Below are 19341 nucleotides of genomic sequence, written 5' to 3'. Positions count from 1 at the left end.
AAAAGCCGGTTTTTAAAAACAGCGCCGTGCTAGGAAAAACATCTATACAACCGTGCAATACATTCCCTATCGAAGCATCTAAACGACATTATGGCATGCACTGGAAACGACCAGAAAAATCGGCAAAATAAATCCGGAGCGACGCGATCAATCGGCTGCGATTCGCATAGAGTGAAAAAGAAAGATGAGAAAATTGCAGGCGGAAAATCGCTTTATAGCTTCACTCGCATGCAGATCCAATTGATAAGTAAATAACCACGTATGCGAGACCCGTATGGTTCTTGATGTTGTTATTGGCTCCCTTCGTCGGTCTGACTCGAGATTGATGATTAATAGATACTCGATAATGCATCTGTTGTGTCCGGCGAAGATTGTCACTGTGAACGATAAACGAGAAGGCGGACAACGCGCGAAACAGTTGGGCGCACTCGTCTCGATGGGCTGAAGGGAGGATGCCACCGGTTATCACCTCATCGACACGGTTATAATTGTCATCGTTATCGTTATTGCGTCACGTAATCTAATTGCCATGCGGTGCAGCCGTCGGCCCTTATCCTGGTGACGATTAACATCGACGGGACACGGCCTGGGCACATCGCCGTTCATCCATATGCAACTGCCAGTAACGGGTGCCGCGGAATCCGCGTATCGCGTGTAAATCTGTTGGCTGCAAATCGCGTTGGAATTTGCGCGATCAGCCCACCGAAAACGACGCCATCAATTTGCATTGCAACAGCTAACGTAAATATTTTATTGAAATTTTTCTTTTTGTTTTGTTTAAGACACTCATTAAGGTGTTAAATACAAATTATGAATTGGAAATCGCCTAATGAGGTGTAAGTTTAACGAACATTCGAAGGAAAAAAGCACATTTGATAACGTTTCGCTTTCGTAATAATAGCATCAGAGCTCGGTTTGCCTCGAGCAACACTATGAAAATATCGGATGTATGGTAATCGATAATTTTACTTCTACCGAAAAATTGCGGTTATCTTTTTATTGAATAATTATATGTGTCCGCCGGTAACAGAAGCGAATAAAACTGTTGCAGCGAATTCGTACGAAAAATGGACAGACCGTCGACTGGAAATATCGCCTCTGGCGAGCGCGCAAATATTGGACATAGCATCAACAACGAATGTTTTGGCGTAGTTAACAAATATAATTTTTAATTTAAAATTAAATTTACGAAAATATATGTAGGAAAGAGTGAGGCTGGTTGTTATATACAATTTTTGAATAATAATTTTTAGTAAAAATAAATATAAGATTTTTTAGCACTATACAATGCACCTACACCTCTTAAGTATTAAAAACATATGTTATTCTTGAATACATCTCTCATCGTACAAATAAGTTATTTAATTTTAAATAAAGCTGCAAAAATGTGGCAATTAATCCCGCTCTCGGGGTTGATTGTCATATACATTTAGGATTAGTAATAGATTTTATATGGATAAAATTATTTTATATGGACAAAAAATACATATAATGATAATCAAATTCATAAATTATAGTCCCTTTAATTGATACAATGAAAGAAGAAAATAATGTAATATACAATGGCCTTATACATGTATATCATATTAATTTTTGTTTCATTGCAACAAAAAATAGTTTTAACTTGTTAATTCTCGTTTTATATTTCAAGAAGTAATAATAATTATTATACCATATATATTGATACAAATAAAATAATTAGGAGTATTTCAATCATAAAATTAATTTTTGTACCACAGTTTTTATACAAAAACGATTATCAGGGATATTGAAACAAAAACATGTTAGACCACTACTGTTGGATTCTGATATATAAAATCGAGTCAATCAAAAAACAACAATTCTCAACATTTTGGATTTGTATTTTCTAATTTCAGTGAAATTTTACTATATTGGCTAGAATTTCTTTCTTCGTTTAAAAAATCAGACCTGAGCACGTACTATTATGAAACTATTCGAAATTGATTCCGATCGGAATTATTTCGTTTTCTCTATACACAATAGAAATCTAGGAAATAATTGAACAATTCTGATTGGAATCCATTCCAAATAATTTCATAATACATATTCTGATGGAAATATATTTTAGTGGCAGATTGGAGCTCAGCGTTGAAAATTATCCTGGAAACAATGGAACAAATATATTTCTCTTGTACAAAATCCTGTAAACTAGTAACTAGAATTTATAATTATTATATAAATAAAGAATTATTTACGCATATTATATTAATAAAAATACTTTAGGCATCAACTGAACCGATGAAACAACGTTAAAATCTTGGAATTATATTCTGCATGAACGTATAATGTGAAGGTATGTTGCACAATCTTTTGGAGTGATGTTTTATGCAAGCTGTGGAAAGAGAAATTGTTGAGAATTAATACGTTTTGATTCACACGCGACTGAATAACGAATCCAATATCTCTACCTCGGAGGCAATCCCAAAGCCATGTGCTGTAAATTAAGCTGGAGATGCAGTGGCGCGACGGGGTTGTCGTCTATCCAATAATATAACCATCGCTACTGAGCCGCAAAATTTAATTAGTTTAAAACAGCGATTCCCTCTTTTCACGGGATTTTCACAAATCGTCCGTCTCGATATTCAAAGTTATTCATACTCAATCCTGCGCTTTCATTCGTCGGTTAAACTTTAAGCTTTCATTTACTAAAAGGGTTGATGTCTTTATAAAAATAATTGAGATGAGATAATAGCCAAATGGAAAAACTATGGAATTGAAGACTTTAGACTCGTATTTTGAATGAAATGTGAAAATATCACATAAAATTCCTTCAATATTGGTTGAGAAAAACGGTGAATCAACGTTTCGACTATCGTGCAAGACATGAAGTTATAGCTAAACCGATAAGATGAATTATCATTCCTGTTAAGTCGGCGAAAGTTTCTGTTTTGCTAAGAGTTAACGGATTACCGATAGAGCGACGGAGGTGTTCCACAGTTTCGTCCGGTCGTTTTATTACCTCAGAAACGTCTCCGTAATATATGAGGTAATAATGGGGTTCCGCAGAGACACTATATCACTATTATTACTAGGCTACACGATCCAATTCCAGTGAAAGCGTAGCGTCGCACTTTTCTCCCATTTTCCTCGGAAATATGTACGCGGTCTTACGTGAATTCCTCCTTAAGTGGCGCATTAACCGAGAGACAGGAGACCCAGATCGAGAAGTAAGGATGTTGTACGTCGCGTACAACACTATGATCGGAAATAACGTTTACTGCGATTCAATGGCGTTTCTCTGTCGTTCGTATCGACGTCGATTGAATTGCCGCTAAAATGATTTGAGGTAGAACGGAATAATCTCTATATTATCCTTGGATTTTCATAGCAATAAAACTCTATAAAAATTATATGTCGTTGTAGAATTATTATTTTTGTAAAAACTATAATTAAGAATAGTGAAATTGGAGATAATCTATACATGGATAAAACGATTTTGTTAAAGTATCCAAAAATTTAGCTATATGATACAGATCCGAAAATAATTTTGATCTAGCAAACCATTTGTTCTTGTTTAACATTTGATTAACAATGATAAATAAGAAAAATAATTCTTAAGCGTGAATCGGACTGTGCAGAATAAAGTCTGTATTATGATAAATGGCAGACAACGTCTTATTTATGAAGTAATATGTATTTTCCAGATTCTACACATTATTTTGTTTGTCCCCTGTCTCGCTTTATACGTCCATTTAATATAATAGGTTTGTTCGCATCCCATGCCCTAACATGCTCTTGTCACAGTATCTACCCACTTTAACGCGCTCGTTGAAGTGAGTTAAAGTTATAGCAGGAGAACGTTGAAAAACATGTTGGAGCATACGACGCGAACAAAGAAAATGTTATTTCGAAAATCAGTCGCTCATTATTTTGAATTAGGTCTGTGATGAGACTACATGAAATTCTTTTCACACACACACATCGTTTATGCGTCGTACAGATTTGTTCAAATTCACAAATTTAAAATAAAATTACATTTGTATATTTTGTTATATAAATGGAACTAAAAATTAATCAATTTTACATTATATAGTCCGATGACGCGATTTTATGAAATTATTTAATTGAAGGATTACTTAATTAGATGTAGAAATTTCGACGTATACTCAAAATATAGCGAACATTCGCGCGAACATCATCAAGAATTTCCTCGCAGAGCCGAAGAATCATGCTTGGAGAATGTCGCAACAATAAATCCCAGCATTTCGCCGGCGCATTTCCGCGGGCACGTCGGGCTGCTCGTTATCGCGCTCTATCACCATTGTTGCTGAACCGCACAACCTAATTACCGCGGAAGTGAGGCGTCATCCCTTATCTCGGGGCCGATTAACTTCGTCTGCACGGACTAGGGGGAAGCCAGTCAGCAAATCACACCCGGAGCACGCGTTTAGGTCTTTCGACGGCCATCGCGCTCATCGCGGGACGTATCGCGAATATGGAACATACCATCACGTATGTCCCGACCTATCCCGAAAGAGAGAGAGAGAGAGATATTTTCAAATTTGTAAAAGTAATACATATAAAATCTTTTACGAAAACACTACTGCGTTTAATCTGTAAAACAAAAGATACTTTAGAATCTTTGTTACTTAAAATAAACTTGAAATAAGATCGGAGTTTGAATACCAGCTTAAATTCGCTATTGTTCCTTAATCAGTATCGCAGTTGAAGTTTTCTCGACGAAAATCACATACAGGACAGATTCTGCAACTTCCATAATTGCACGCGATTTTTAAATTCCCACGTTGAATATTTTGGCGTTGGAATAAAATTTTGCTCCCGAAACGAAGTTTATTTTATCACTATAATTGACAAACGAGATTTTGATTAGAGCCGTATCCCGCACAACTTACCGCTTCCTGTGTGACGTAAGAGATAATATAATTAATAGATTCTTCCGCGCGAGTTTTTGTCCACCTGGTCCACGGAACAGATTTGTCACAATTAACTTCTTGCTCCGTCATCTCTTCGCGCCGCTATTTCAGGGTAGAAAAAGGACGGCTTGAATGGACAGTAAAGCCATTCTCGTATTTTCCAGACGATCGAGCAGTCAATAGCTCTCATCGAGGGCTTCCCGCGAACGTAAGGCAGAAAGCATATGTTCCAATATTCCTGCTGTAATCCCCAATAAACCAGACACTCCTCGCCTTCCCTTCCCTCCGTAGGGTGATATGGCCTCTCTTCGACCCCAGTGAACGCGAAACCATAATTTCTTGCCTCGTCGCCTTTCCACCGGAATAATGCTTCCCGTAATCCTCCGAACCGGCCATTAATTCCGTGACGAACACCCTGGTAAGGACATCGCGCGCCGTTTCCTTCTGCGCTCCGTCACGTGACTCACGGCTAAGTACCCGATCCCTTTGTATTCCGGGAAGGTACAAGGCTCACAGGCAACTTGCCGGATCCTGCCATAAGGTACCTAGTGCCCGGTCCATCGTGGGAATAAATCATTTAACTTCGACGCTTTGCTGAAAGCACCGGACGTTGGAACGTCCTTAATTGTACGTGCGAAGATATGTGAATATCTTGCCGTATGAACAATCTATGGCTGCAAATAAAAACGAATGCACCGCGAAATAACGCAGAATTTACATGTAGTTTCGATGCGCCGGAGTTATCGCGACTGTAATCATCGCTGCCATCGCGAAAATTAGCGACGGTTAATTAGCCCTTTCAATTCACGCGGCGAAAGTGTTTCACCGCGTGCGTGAATAATTCAATCAATTATATGTCGCCGTTTTTGACGGTAAAAAATTCTATTTTCAGCTAGTCTAAAATTAATTCTTTTTTTTATTTTTCATTTTTGCATCGTCATTTGTGACTGAAATCGATTTTTTCTTATCTACTTACAGTTAACTCTTTTCGCTTTATTAAGTATAATAGCAGTTACAAAAATTTCAAGCAGCAGCGATTTTTATTAAACTTGATTTCATTTTTCACTTACTGTGAACTTTAATTTGCGTTTCGTTACTCAGGATGATGTAATATAAGCTGAAATCGTTTGGAACTTTGTTTATTTTTAATTTTATGTAAAAAAAATATATTTCTAATTTATTAATATAAATTCATTATTGAATTTGAAAACTTCAAATTATAATTGCAGCTTACTTAAATTCTTAAAACTCAATTCGTCTAATTCTAATTTTCAAAGCGTAATCATTCACCAGGAATTCAGCAAATTTTCTTTATCTACTTAGCTTCAACAAAAATATTTCCTGAATGTAGCAAACAAGACTTAAATGATTCAAGTTGGAAGCATAAAGTTTAAGCGGAAGTTTGAATCTGGTAAAGGGCGCGTTGTCGGCTGAGCAGATGTGTGGCGTGAAGGTAAAGTCGGTAGTAAAGAAGCGGAATAGCGTAGAAGGAAACGGGAGATAAAACAGCGGTCGTATATGGTGACCACCAGGGGCCGGCGGAAATGGTGATAAAGTGCAGGTAAATAATGTGTAGCACCAAAAATGAAGAGAAATCGTGGTCGTATCCGCGCGGAAGATGAGAGAAGAATTCTCACTATGGTGTCACCTCGTTTTCGTATTTCAACACGAGGAGATAAGGATACACGGTGTTACAGCGGCAAACAGAAGGAGCGGCAAACTAACGTAGCTTTTTTTTTTACAACTAAAATACGACTCCTTGTTGGGCGAAATCCTTCGTATTTCGTTTGGCAAAATCAATTACGAGGCTACGCACGATTTAATTTGGAGATTAAATCTTTGGGGGTTAATTTGCATTTCGCTGCAGTCACCATAAATTTAAATCGTAATAAATAATTATACGAAATTCGGGTAACAATTCGTGATAAATTTAATTTATTTCAAAATGGCTCGAAATGTCCTATTTCCCTAAACTATTTAACTATTTTCAGCTTTGTCACTTTTTATAGCTGTTCACCTCGTAAATTCTGAATTGCCACCAGAGTTCGGTGGTATAACAAGCGTTTTATTTTAGTTAGGGCATTTTTGAAAATACGAGATTGCGCGTCTCAGTGAAAACGCACAACGTGCTCTGAAGGAAACGAAGAAGGCGCCTTCGATACGACGTCGATAAGATTTCACGTGTGTTCGCATCGTTCTCCGAGATCCTCTTACCCCCTTAACGTCACGCGATTTAGCCTGAACGGAGAAAAGCGAAAGCTAACGGCAGCAAGTGTTCTGTCGTCCGGAAGACATTGATGACATTGTTATACCTTGGTCTACATACGTTGTCTGTGTACACTCTGGTGCACGCCGCTGAAATTTATCGAACCGTAAAACATACGACACATTTCCTCACAAAAGGCCGCGGTGGCATTGAAAAGCCGTTTTGTACGTTCTTATACGAAAACGAACAGCGTAAAGTAAATATTTTCTGGAGGCCCTCATACACGCTCGCGTGCCTAACGGGGGAGCTTCAACCCTTTCGCCGCCAAGGGCGTGTCCGACTGGAATTAAAAGCTCTGCGGTGGTAACGTGAAAGCACAGAGTGTATGGTCGATTAACTCTCAAAAGAGCGTGATCTTTTCATTTTATTTTAAAGCCGTACTCGTTATTTAGGCACCCGTGACAAAAAGGAATGGATTTATTTGGGAACGAAATTTATTTACGAAATTTAGTTTAAAATAATTTTGTTGAAGAGTATTTACAATTTTGGTTAGATATGAACCTGAAAATAATTACGTTAAATTATAAAAATAATTACGTAGGATACTCAAACATGGTAAATAATGCTACAAAGTTTCGACGTTAATAGTAACTAGAAAAAGAATATTGATGTGAACAAATTTATACAATCTAATTAAAAATACTTTGGAAAGGAGTACTGTAATTTTGCGCGGCAGTCTGAAAATCGTAACTCCGCTTTCCAATCTTGCGCAAGAAAATTTGTGTTGCAAGAAAAATCAAATCATAAACAGAAAGAATGATTTTGCTAAAGCATCTAAAAATTTAGCTTAATACAGATCTGATAATAATTATGTTGGATCATTAAAATAATTACATAGAAATCTTAAACGTGATGAGTAATATTGCAAGAAGTTTTCCACGTTTCAACAGTTAGTAGAGACCACTCAATTATTTTGTAACAAATTATTTTGGACAAACGTGGACAAACAGTGGACAAACGAGAATGAAATAATGATTTTATCAAAATTCGCATTTAGGGATGCTAATATATATATATATAATAATTTAAATTTTTTTAATACTTCAACAAAATCATTCTTTCCATATCACGAGTATATCAACATTTTTTAGTTGTCCTTTAAAAACTTCAAAGTACGATCCGATAAAAGTGTCAGATCTCGCTAGCATCTTCAAAATATGTTCTTTACAGAAAGAATTCCAAGTTTGCTATGAAACTAGCGATGTTTCCTGTCACCGGGGTGCTGCTTCCCCCCCCTCGAGGGGTTGAGAACTTTGATTTCCGATCAACCGTACGCAGTCCAAGTATAATCGACAGACCTCGGCTAACGGGGTATTTCCCCGCACACAAACGCGATCGATGATGCGGAAATAAAGTTTCCTTCCCGCGAGGAAAGCACGTTAGCGAAAGACAGAATCGCCTATGGGGGTGGAAGTAGATTCCCTCAAGTAAGAGTTAGGACATTGGCCACCATTAATAGGGAATATAGATCTATTTGCACAGTTGGAAAATTCGTATTAAATTTAACGCATTTCACATGTCTCAAATAATCTACTCAAACTTTTATATGTTAGTTTAACATAAGAATATTTTAGAAGATAACATAAATATTATGTAAAAAATGAACATATGTACAAAATTACATAGCTATAAGCAAACTGTGGAAGCATATTTTTTCAGTAAAATTGACATTTAAGTACGATATGTTAAATTAATAAATATATATTTTATCAATTTATATTACAATTTTTGTATAAAAATATGTTATTATATTATTTGTTTATTTATTCATAAATTGTATCAATTTAGCTGTTTGGCACCAAGGAATATTAAATATCAATTTAACACAAAATATTTGAATAAAATTTTGTTAAATTAATACTCAAACATAAATAATAAAAATTCTATATAACATTTTAACAAGAACTTGAGTGGACTGATTTTAACACAAATACAAAATATACCTTATACAGTCATATAACTGCGAAAATAGACTGAGAAAGCAACAACAAAAACAATTTTACTAGATTTTTATTTATCACAGAAGAAACTGCAGTTTTACTGAAGTATCTAAAAATTTAATTTAGATACAGATCTGAAATTAATTTAATTGAACTTTCAAAATAATTATCTAAAACGCTAATTTTTAGGACGGTATCATCTTGTCAGTAAAGAAACATATTATTTACTTTACAATTATACAAATAAACAGCTTGAATCGACATATACTATGTATATAAATAAAAAATTGTTGAACTCCTAAATGAATATTCTTCAAAATTACATACGGGATTCGATTGTCCAAAATGCGTACGCGTTTGTCCACCAAACAAAAATTTTTGTCCACTCTTGAAAAAAAAATTATACTGTAAAGAGCTTACGAGTCAATATATTGGCTTTATTTCCATTTTCAGTCTTTAAATGCAACTTAACTGCACACGAATTTCTAACGAATTTAATTTTAAAGTGGATATTATTGGATTTGACATTCTAACAACTAATTGCTTTAATATCCTACAAAATTATTTTATAGTTAAAAAAATGTTCAGAATTAAATCTACATTGGAAAAAGAATCTGGTTACATTAATTGGAATTTTCGTTGAAAATAAATTCCAAACAATTAGACAATGAACAAATCAAAATTCTCTGGTTGAATCTATTATAATTCTAATTGAGACAACCAAAATTCTGATTGATATGATCAGAACTTCTGATTCATTCATTTTTAACTAACAGTTTTTCTGTTAAATTTTTAGACGCTTCAGCAAAAATTTTCTTTCCGGGTGATCGTTTATTCCTTAATATATTTGGATCAATAAAAAATTATTACCCGATATCCTAATTCTTACTTAAAGAACTCTAGGTGAAAATTTCTACGCATGCTCTCTCTCTCTCTCTCTCTCTCTCTTCTTCTTCTTCATCTTCCGCACATTCATATATACCTATATGCGCCGCACCATAATTGACTTAGCCCGCTCGGCATGCGGAGGTGCGGGAACCTAACGGTGTGCCAACGAGAATTATGTGGAGCTTTCATATTGGCGAGAGGAGAATGAGTTATTCCTATGACGACGGCGGTCCCTTATCTTCACTTCGGCTGGAACTATTGCGTAAATGAAGTTATGCTTGTTTCTCATACTGCAAATCCAAGTGTATAATAAAAAGTAACTTCAATATTGTGTATGTAGTTTTTTATGTTTTAAAAATATAGTAACACTATATTCTCTCTGGTTATTGCAATTAATATTATTATAATTCCTTGATGGTCTTAATTGAGAAAACGTCTGTATGAAATTTGGGAGATACGGATTTTTATTCTGGCTGAAATGAAGTCTAGAATGAGATTTTAAAGCGTAAATCTTAAGCTTAAGTCCTAAACAGTAAAAAAAAGTGACCAATTACAATCGAGTATGAAAAGAATAATAAGACTATGATCAATTTTTTAAGACTTACGATTAAAGTTTAAGATTTACATCTTAAAATCTCATTGTAGACGTCGTTTAAAGTAATATTTATCACAAATTATTTTAAATAAGATTTAAAAAATGCTTATTAGCAGAACATTAAATTGCTAATCAATTTAATTGTAATATTAATACTCCAGCTTTAGTTTAGAGCAGTGTTTCAAGACTAACAAATAATATAATCAGCACACAATTTGCTGGAACTGGAAATTGTATAAATTTGCAAGAAATTTGATTAGACACGAAGAACTACCTTAACCGAGTATGGCGTTTTTATTTATGTACTATATATAATATACTATACTGTATACAAATAAGGATTTATTGCACATTTAAACATGTAACATAAATATATATATATATAGTGTCATTTTTATACAGAAAACCGAATAACATGTATTGAAGTCATTTTTTACACATTTGGATTTGCAGTATAACTCGATTCGTTTCAGCGACATCACATGTCCCATCCTTTCTCCCTTCGTTATGTACTGCATCATATTCAGAAGATTAAAGCCCATTCACACGATACGGTTTTTTTTCAGTAGTTTTATCGAACCGTATCATGTAAACGCGTTCATATAAAATATTACCACCGTAGAGCACTGCAACAGAACTGATTTGGTGAAATTACCGAAACGGTCAAAAAACCGTACCGTGTGAACGGGCTCTTACTGGTCTCGTTCGGCTCATTGCTGAGACTCTCACATACACCGTACATGTAGATTTTACGATCGCTACCATGAAGACGCGATGTCTTTCATGTTAGCGGTCTTGCGCTTCGTAGAGTTTGCGGGAGCTTACGCTAGCTAGTTTGGCTTCATGTGTTTGGTTTGGTTGTGTCGTACGACGCGGCGTAAATAGAGCGATGATGCGTCTCTGTGCGGAGCGTTTGCTTCGCGATATAAACTTCGACACGTGATACTTTACCTGAAAGACGCTTTCCTTCTTCTAGACAACATGAAAAATTAGTTGTTTAATATAGCAGAAGACATTTACGGAAATTCGCGGATTTATCAAATTTTCTCGATAAGTTCGAGCAATTAAATTTGGAGTGATTTTCTTCAATTAGTAAATGAAGTCTAGAATGAGATTTTAAAGCGTAAATCTTAAGCTTAAGTCCTAAACAGTAAAAAAAAGTGACCAATTACAATCGAGTATGAAAAGAATAATAAGACTATGATCAATTTTTTAAGACTTACGATTAAAGTTTAAGATTTACATCTTAAAATCTCATTGTAGACGTCGTTTAAAGTAATATTTATCACAAATTATTTTAAATAAGATTTAAAAAATGCTTATTAGCAGAACATTAAATTGCTAATCAATTTAATTGTAATATTAATACTCCAGCTTTAGTTTAGAGCAGTGTTTCAAGACTAACAAATAATATAATCAGCACACAATTTGCTGGAACTGGAAATTGTATAAATTTGCAAGAAATTTGATTAGACACGAAGAACTACCTTAACCGAGTATGGCGTTTTTATTTATGTACTATATATAATATACTATACTGTATACAAATAAGGATTTATTGCACATTTAAACATGTAACATAAATATATATATATATAGTGTCATTTTTATACAGAAAACCGAATAACATGTATTGAAGTCATTTTTTACACATTTGGATTTGCAGTATAACTCGATTCGTTTCAGCGACATCACATGTCCCATCCTTTCTCCCTTCGTTATGTACTGCATCATATTCAGAAGATTAAAGCCCATTCACACGATACGGTTTTTTTTCAGTAGTTTTATCGAACCGTATCATGTAAACGCGTTCATATAAAATATTACCACCGTAGAGCACTGCAACAGAACTGATTTGGTGAAATTACCGAAACGGTCAAAAAACCGTACCGTGTGAACGGGCTCTTACTGGTCTCGTTCGGCTCATTGCTGAGACTCTCACATACACCGTACATGTAGATTTTACGATCGCTACCATGAAGACGCGATGTCTTTCATGTTAGCGGTCTTGCGCTTCGTAGAGTTTGCGGGAGCTTACGCTAGCTAGTTTGGCTTCATGTGTTTGGTTTGGTTGTGTCGTACGACGCGGCGTAAATAGAGCGATGATGCGTCTCTGTGCGGAGCGTTTGCTTCGCGATATAAACTTCGACACGTGATACTTTACCTGAAAGACGCTTTCCTTCTTCTAGACAACATGAAAAATTAGTTGTTTAATATAGCAGAAGACATTTACGGAAATTCGCGGATTTATCAAATTTTCTCGATAAGTTCGAGCAATTAAATTTGGAGTGATTTTCTTCAATTAGATTAATGTAATTTTTTACTATATCTCGCCATATATATATATATATATATATATATATATATATAAAAGAGGAATTTAAGAAGGAATCTATGCCTAAAGTGATCTGAGAATTCGTAAGGGAAAGTATGCGGAACACTCTATATTAGAATTTTGTACTTTCACGGGCGAGTGACTTTAACTTCGGCATGGAGGGTTGTCGAGCTATTTCAAGATCTAGAACGCAGCGTGACGTATGTACGTATAATGTTTTCCACCTTTTTTCACCCAGTTCAAGAGAGAGAGAGAGAGAAAACTCTCAGTCTCCCGATTCCCCAGTGAACTGTGCGCCCTAAGAGTCCCGGGTGGCGTAACCGCCGGCAAGTCGTATATCTGGAATAAAGAAAAAAGGAAGGAGAAGGAAGAGAAAAAAAATGTCCCGGACGCGACATCCCGCATACGTGATACGTCCCTTGAGATATTCCACTTTTATCAGGCATTGCCGTTTGATCTCCAAGAGTTGTTTTCGTTAGATTTCACGATCTTTCTCCTTTTTAAGAGTTTAAGATGTTTATTGGCTGATAGACACGGTTACACTTATCATTTGTCATATATAAGTTTTCGTTGTTTGGTGATTAACAGCTGCATTTGCACATGCCTCTCTTTTTCCTTTTATTTTTATTCGGCTGAGGTAATTTATTCGACTGCTGTGGTATTTTTCACAATAAATTTTATTTTAGTACAAGGCATCATTACGTCAAACTTAAAGATTGGTATTTGCGAAGTTTGTTCTTAAATTTATACAGCTCTGTGATTGGTTTGTGGCATTCTTAAGACGTCAGGAGACCAATCACAGAGCCGTATTAAAATTTTGAGATATTACTCAAAACGGTCTTGAGACTTGAAGTAAAAACGAATTATGAATAGGTACTGGCCAAAGATTGAAGATTAAATATACAAAAAATTATCATAAATAAGTTCCAAATATAAAATGTAATGATAAAAGTAACTCGTGTTTAATGTAAAAGTAACGGTAATGGTGTTATAAAGTAACGCGTTATTCTTCCATTCTCGGCATTAGACCTATGAATACCGATTAGGATTAACATAAATTAAGTATGGGGGCTTACAGACTCAGTGTCAGTAACTGTGTTACAAATTTTGGCGTCAACTCTGAGAGGTTAAAATAATCTCTGTTTGAAATGATATCTTGTAAAAAATATATTCCGAAGAGATTCTTTTTATGAATATCATGAATATCGTCAAAACGAGCGGAAATTCAAATACCTATTCTAAATCAATGTCCGAGCTTTTGCCATTTTTATCAGCGTCGCTCCAGGACGGCGTGACCGCAAAAAAAAGGTTTCATCTCGGGCAATGTGTCTTTATTTAGGGACAATTCGCCCCGACGTGCTGCGCGCGAAATAAATCTCTATTATCGGGAAAGCGACCCGCGCCGTTCTTCACCCGCGAGTCGCAATTAAAGGCGCCAGTCGCTCATCCTCGAATAATCGCTCGCGGTTGACTCTAATTTTCCATCGTTAATCTCAACCGCTAGATACTAATATGCCCTCTTTATTGACACGCGCAAATTATTCGATAGTCTTCCATCTTTAACATTTAGTAACAAGTGCTTATTCAATTTCTTGCTTAGACAATTTGTTAAAATCTCTTAGTCAATTAACAAGAATTAATTTTTGTAAAAAATATTCTGTCTTTTCTAAGTCGACATCTGTGCTCACAAATCGTAAATTTTACATCTTTTATGTATTATAGCTCACAAAAGTTATCCATGATTGAGCCTTGTGTTTATAACATCTTTTATTCATCACATTATGAGCTACATGTGTGAAGCTCATTTCACTGACTCAATTTTTATATAATTGAAGCGATAATTTCTTAAATTATTTAATCATTATCATAAATATATAATGAGAATAACTGTGTTCAGCAGAAAAAACTGATCAGTGAGAACCCGGTAATTTTTTAATATAATTGACTCTCGCTTTTTTAATTCTTCGTTGGATCTAAGGAATCAATCATATAAAAGAATTACTGAGCGTACATTGATCAGTTTTCTCTGTTGAATAAAGTCATTGATAAGCTTTCCTAAGTTAAATTAAGACGGCAATGTATTTAAGATATTTTTATTTTGAAGCACATCGAAGAGTAAAAATTGCATGGTTTTCCAACCTTTTTGATTAAAATTTCTCTTAACGAGAACACTTACAGAACAAGGTCAATTATCAGATTGAATCAGTGATCGGAGTCCTAATGAAATCTCATTCTGTTAAATATCTTTAATAAAAATAGAGAGAAATGTCATATGTTAAAAAAACTCTTTGTTAAAAGTGACACTCTTGATATGCGGGTCACAGAATTTCTAAAATATCACTCAATACATCTTTGGCGCACGTTTGCACTACTGCACAATTTTTTATATTAAATTAATTACGTGGGATCTTCATGTTTCTGATAAATTTACATATCTCCGGCTACCGCTTCTGTCCGTCGAATTATAACGGAAATATCTCCCCACGGATGAATCGTTTTACATATTTCGTGCCGCGGTCGCGGGACGAAAATTCCGGGTGCACCACTACCCCCTCGACGCGGGGTTGGCGTCAACCATTCTTCCCCCTCGACCGTTTTGAAGCCCGTCATGAGCCGGCGCTGAAAGCGCTGGCGGCACAGGACAATGAAAGCGTAGGAAAAGGGCTGGCTAGCTCGCTGTTACCGCGAACGAATTTGCATATACCGCAGACGGGCCGCCACGTGTGCTTTGAGGGTTTACATGTGTCGTGGGTTAATCTCGTTTCGCACGTACAGTGTCGGCACCTGAGTGAGGAGGGAGTACCGAACCCCCGGCCGTGCCCTTCACTGCTGTTCATGTCATTTAATCAGCCAATGTTACTCAATATTGGATTGGCGACGTCACCACGTGTGTTCGATGGAAACGTGCGGCTTCAAGAGAATCCTAACTGATGATACCGCTAAGAGAGTGATGTTCGTTGTAATTTTTATAAACATCACGTGCGGCTGTTCGAGCAAAATTACGTCTGTGCCAAGGAAACATTAATAAATGATGAGCTTGGAAACAACGAAATGATGTTTAGTGAATTTTCGGTGATTTTTTTACATTGTCTTTTTCTGATATTTATTCTCTTAATATAATAAAGAACAAATTATATATAAAAAAAATATTTTTAGAAAGGGAATATTACATCCAATTTTCCTGGTGACATCGAGATTATTAAGCAATTTTAAACGGTCATTTAACCGCTTCTGCTTTGTTTTACGCACGCTTTTATACACATAGAGCGCTTTAGAAGAACACTGGCTGCCCGTGACTGGAACGAAGGGAAACGACATGCCCTACACGACCCTCGCCCAAATCGTGCCGTAAACATATATAAACGTGCGAATTGCGGGGAAACTCGGAGCAATTTCATGAGCGTATAAATAAATTCATAGCGTGATGGTCGTGATGGCGCACGAGTACACGCACAAATATCAGCGAGTAAAATGTGTTTCTGGATGCTATCTGCGGCACACAAGCACTCTACTGGTTTTAACGTAAACAGACGGGTATACACACACACAGGCGCCACCTTGAATTCATGAAACAATGGTAGTCGATCGGCGTATATCGAGAACCTCCCGATCCTATCCACTTTGTGTGACGAATATTAATGCCGTTTACATTGGAACATACGGACGTTCATGACTCTTCGCGATCCGTTTGTGCGCAATTAAAGCGGATAAGCCAATTGTGATTAATCGGTCTTGCAAACGAGAATAGCGTCGCAATCATTAGTTTATTTTAAGTTTTATTTAAAACTGTTTTTTCGTTACTTATCAATGTTACTAGGACATGCAATTTGCAATAAATCAAAATTATTGAAAGAAAAGGAAAAGTGACGTTTTCTAAACCGACTTAATTTCAATTTGTCTTATATTCTAATTATCTTTTTTCAGAAATTAATCTGAAAATTTGACAACTTGAATTAAACATACATATATATACATAATCAATTAGAAAATTAACAACTTAAATAAATAAAGGGATAGAATAGAAAATTTTACAAGAAATTAATTGCAGAATTAGTTAGAAGATTAGGCAGATTGTAAATCGATTAGAAAATTAAATAAAAAATTAATCAGGGTTTAATTAACAAAGTAATCAATAATTAATCAGACAAGAGAATTATTCAAAACACATTATCTACACAGTTCGAAAATTTGTGCTGTTTTTTTTAATACATTACATATCTTATTAAAATTTCCACTCTAACACAAGATGAATACATGAAGAAATAATTAAACATTATGTAAAAATTAACACAAGAAAATACAATACTTTAACACAATTTGGAAATAAATTGTGGAAACATATTTCTTAATAAAATTGTCATTTATAATACATTTAATTAGCACATCCATATTTTTCATTCATTTATTTTATTTTATATTCATTTATTTTAGAATTTATGTTTTTAAACTGTATTATGTTTATTTGTCCATTTACTAGTAAATGTACATATACGTATCCACATAAAATAGTTTTCGTTATATAAAAGGTTAATTGGACAACTAAACATGTAATATACATGTAATATTCTGTAATACAATCCTACTTCTTATCTTATGAAATTTGATAATCTAAATTCAAATGAGCTAGCTTCTTAGCAGAATTAACTTCTAGCTAATAGAAATTCGTGACACGCAATGGTTGCGAGACAAGAAGATGTAACGAGGCGTATCAATTATCCAAGTGGTAATGTAGCACTTGATGCAGTGACCGCGAACTTAATTTCCAATTATGCATACGCCAATTCGGATTCGCTTTCAGGTCGGACGATTCTCCACGGCGGATCTGTCTAATATTTGCGGCCGGCGGTTTTTAACGAGCCGTCACAGTCCGTTAGTTATCCCAGTTCAATCAGTTAACGACGCCGGAAGTGGAGCAAGTGGAGACTCGATCGCCGTAACCGTTAACGAACTCTTGCCGAATGAAACCGCAAGAAAATATCGCCCGCTCAGTGAAGAGCAGTGAAAATTACGTATCGACGTTTTCCGGAAACGGGAGATGAACATTCACGATATATTTATTTAAGAATATTTATAAGAACGTGATGTGTATATATAATAAATCGACCCCTTTGTGAATAGGTGTGCCTATTTGGGCATTCTCTCTTATTTTGTAAACTGTTCATCCCATTTTCATGACATTCGGCCTATGGAATAATAATGCTTTATTCGAATCTGAGATAAAAAAGATAAATGATGGATCCAATATGACAAATAACACTTCAAAAGTGATTACTATAAAACTTGGTTTTGAAGAAGTTTTAATTGCGAAGTAATATAAAGTTTGCAGTTTTGTTTTATTTAAAGCTCATCAATACTACGCAAACAGTTAGTATTGATTTTCAAACTAACTTTCAAACTGATTATAAGACTCTAAACCCTTCTTCATTAGAGGTTATCCTTTTGATATTGAACATTTTCTTGCTACATTCAAATTCAGCGATATCTCCTAAAAAATCAAACTTCACAGTAATTAGATTATTTATTTTTAAATAATTAAATTTTCTTTAGAATTCTCTCTCTAAGGCCAGAATCAAATTCAATGATTCTTAGAAAAGTTTTTTTAAAGTTTTTTTGCTAGAAAGTTTCTGTCTTTAGAGAATTGCAAACAACAATACATTTGTATACGTTCACTTTGACATGCAATTCGATATAACGGTTGTCGTCAATACGGAAGTAAGAATATCAAATCGTAAAGTGGCGTGCGATCGTGTTGTATTCTTGCGATGAAGTGGGAAAGCATCTGTTCAGAGAATGAGATAAATTCCAATTTAATTGGTGCACGCAGCAGGGCGGTGTACAAGTACCTGCGTTGTTCAACCTGAGCATAATCTACTCCGCGCTATTCCAAGGTTGAGAATATATTATTAACGTAGTATTTCCAAACACACCAGCTGTTTAATGTAATTCAATTCCGATTAAATTGCATATTCTATAATTATCTTATATTTTATAATCAAGTGATTATACAGTCTGAATATGATATAACGCGTCCTTATGCTATATATAATATTTCCATTAAATACGGTTTTTATTAATATTTACTATGCCAAAGTGGCTAATCCGCTAAAATATTGAAGTCTCGGGGTTTTAAAATTCTAATTCTAATTTCAACGGTTGCGTTTCAGACATATTAAATATTTTCGAACAAATAATCTCTCAAAATGTATAATTTACACTTGCACCATTTTGCGATGTGCCGTGCATGAGATTTACTCGAAATCCGCAGTAATCGGATCACGCGGCGCGCTCAAGGATAACGCAAAAAGATAAGTTGATTATTGCAAATTTCATTACGCCCGTGACTCACTCGATTGTGACATACGTAACGTGTCTGCCGCAATATCCGGTGTCACCGGCGGCGTGACGGAAATAATTTCGTCGCG

The sequence above is a fragment of the Cyphomyrmex costatus genome, unplaced genomic scaffold (assembly GCF_001594065.2).
Source record: "Cyphomyrmex costatus isolate MS0001 unplaced genomic scaffold, Ccosl1.0 scaffold664, whole genome shotgun sequence".
NCBI lineage: Eukaryota > Metazoa > Arthropoda > Insecta > Hymenoptera > Formicidae > Cyphomyrmex > Cyphomyrmex costatus.
The sequence above is the reverse complement of the archived record's forward strand: the minus strand, read 5'-3'. Positions refer to the sequence as shown.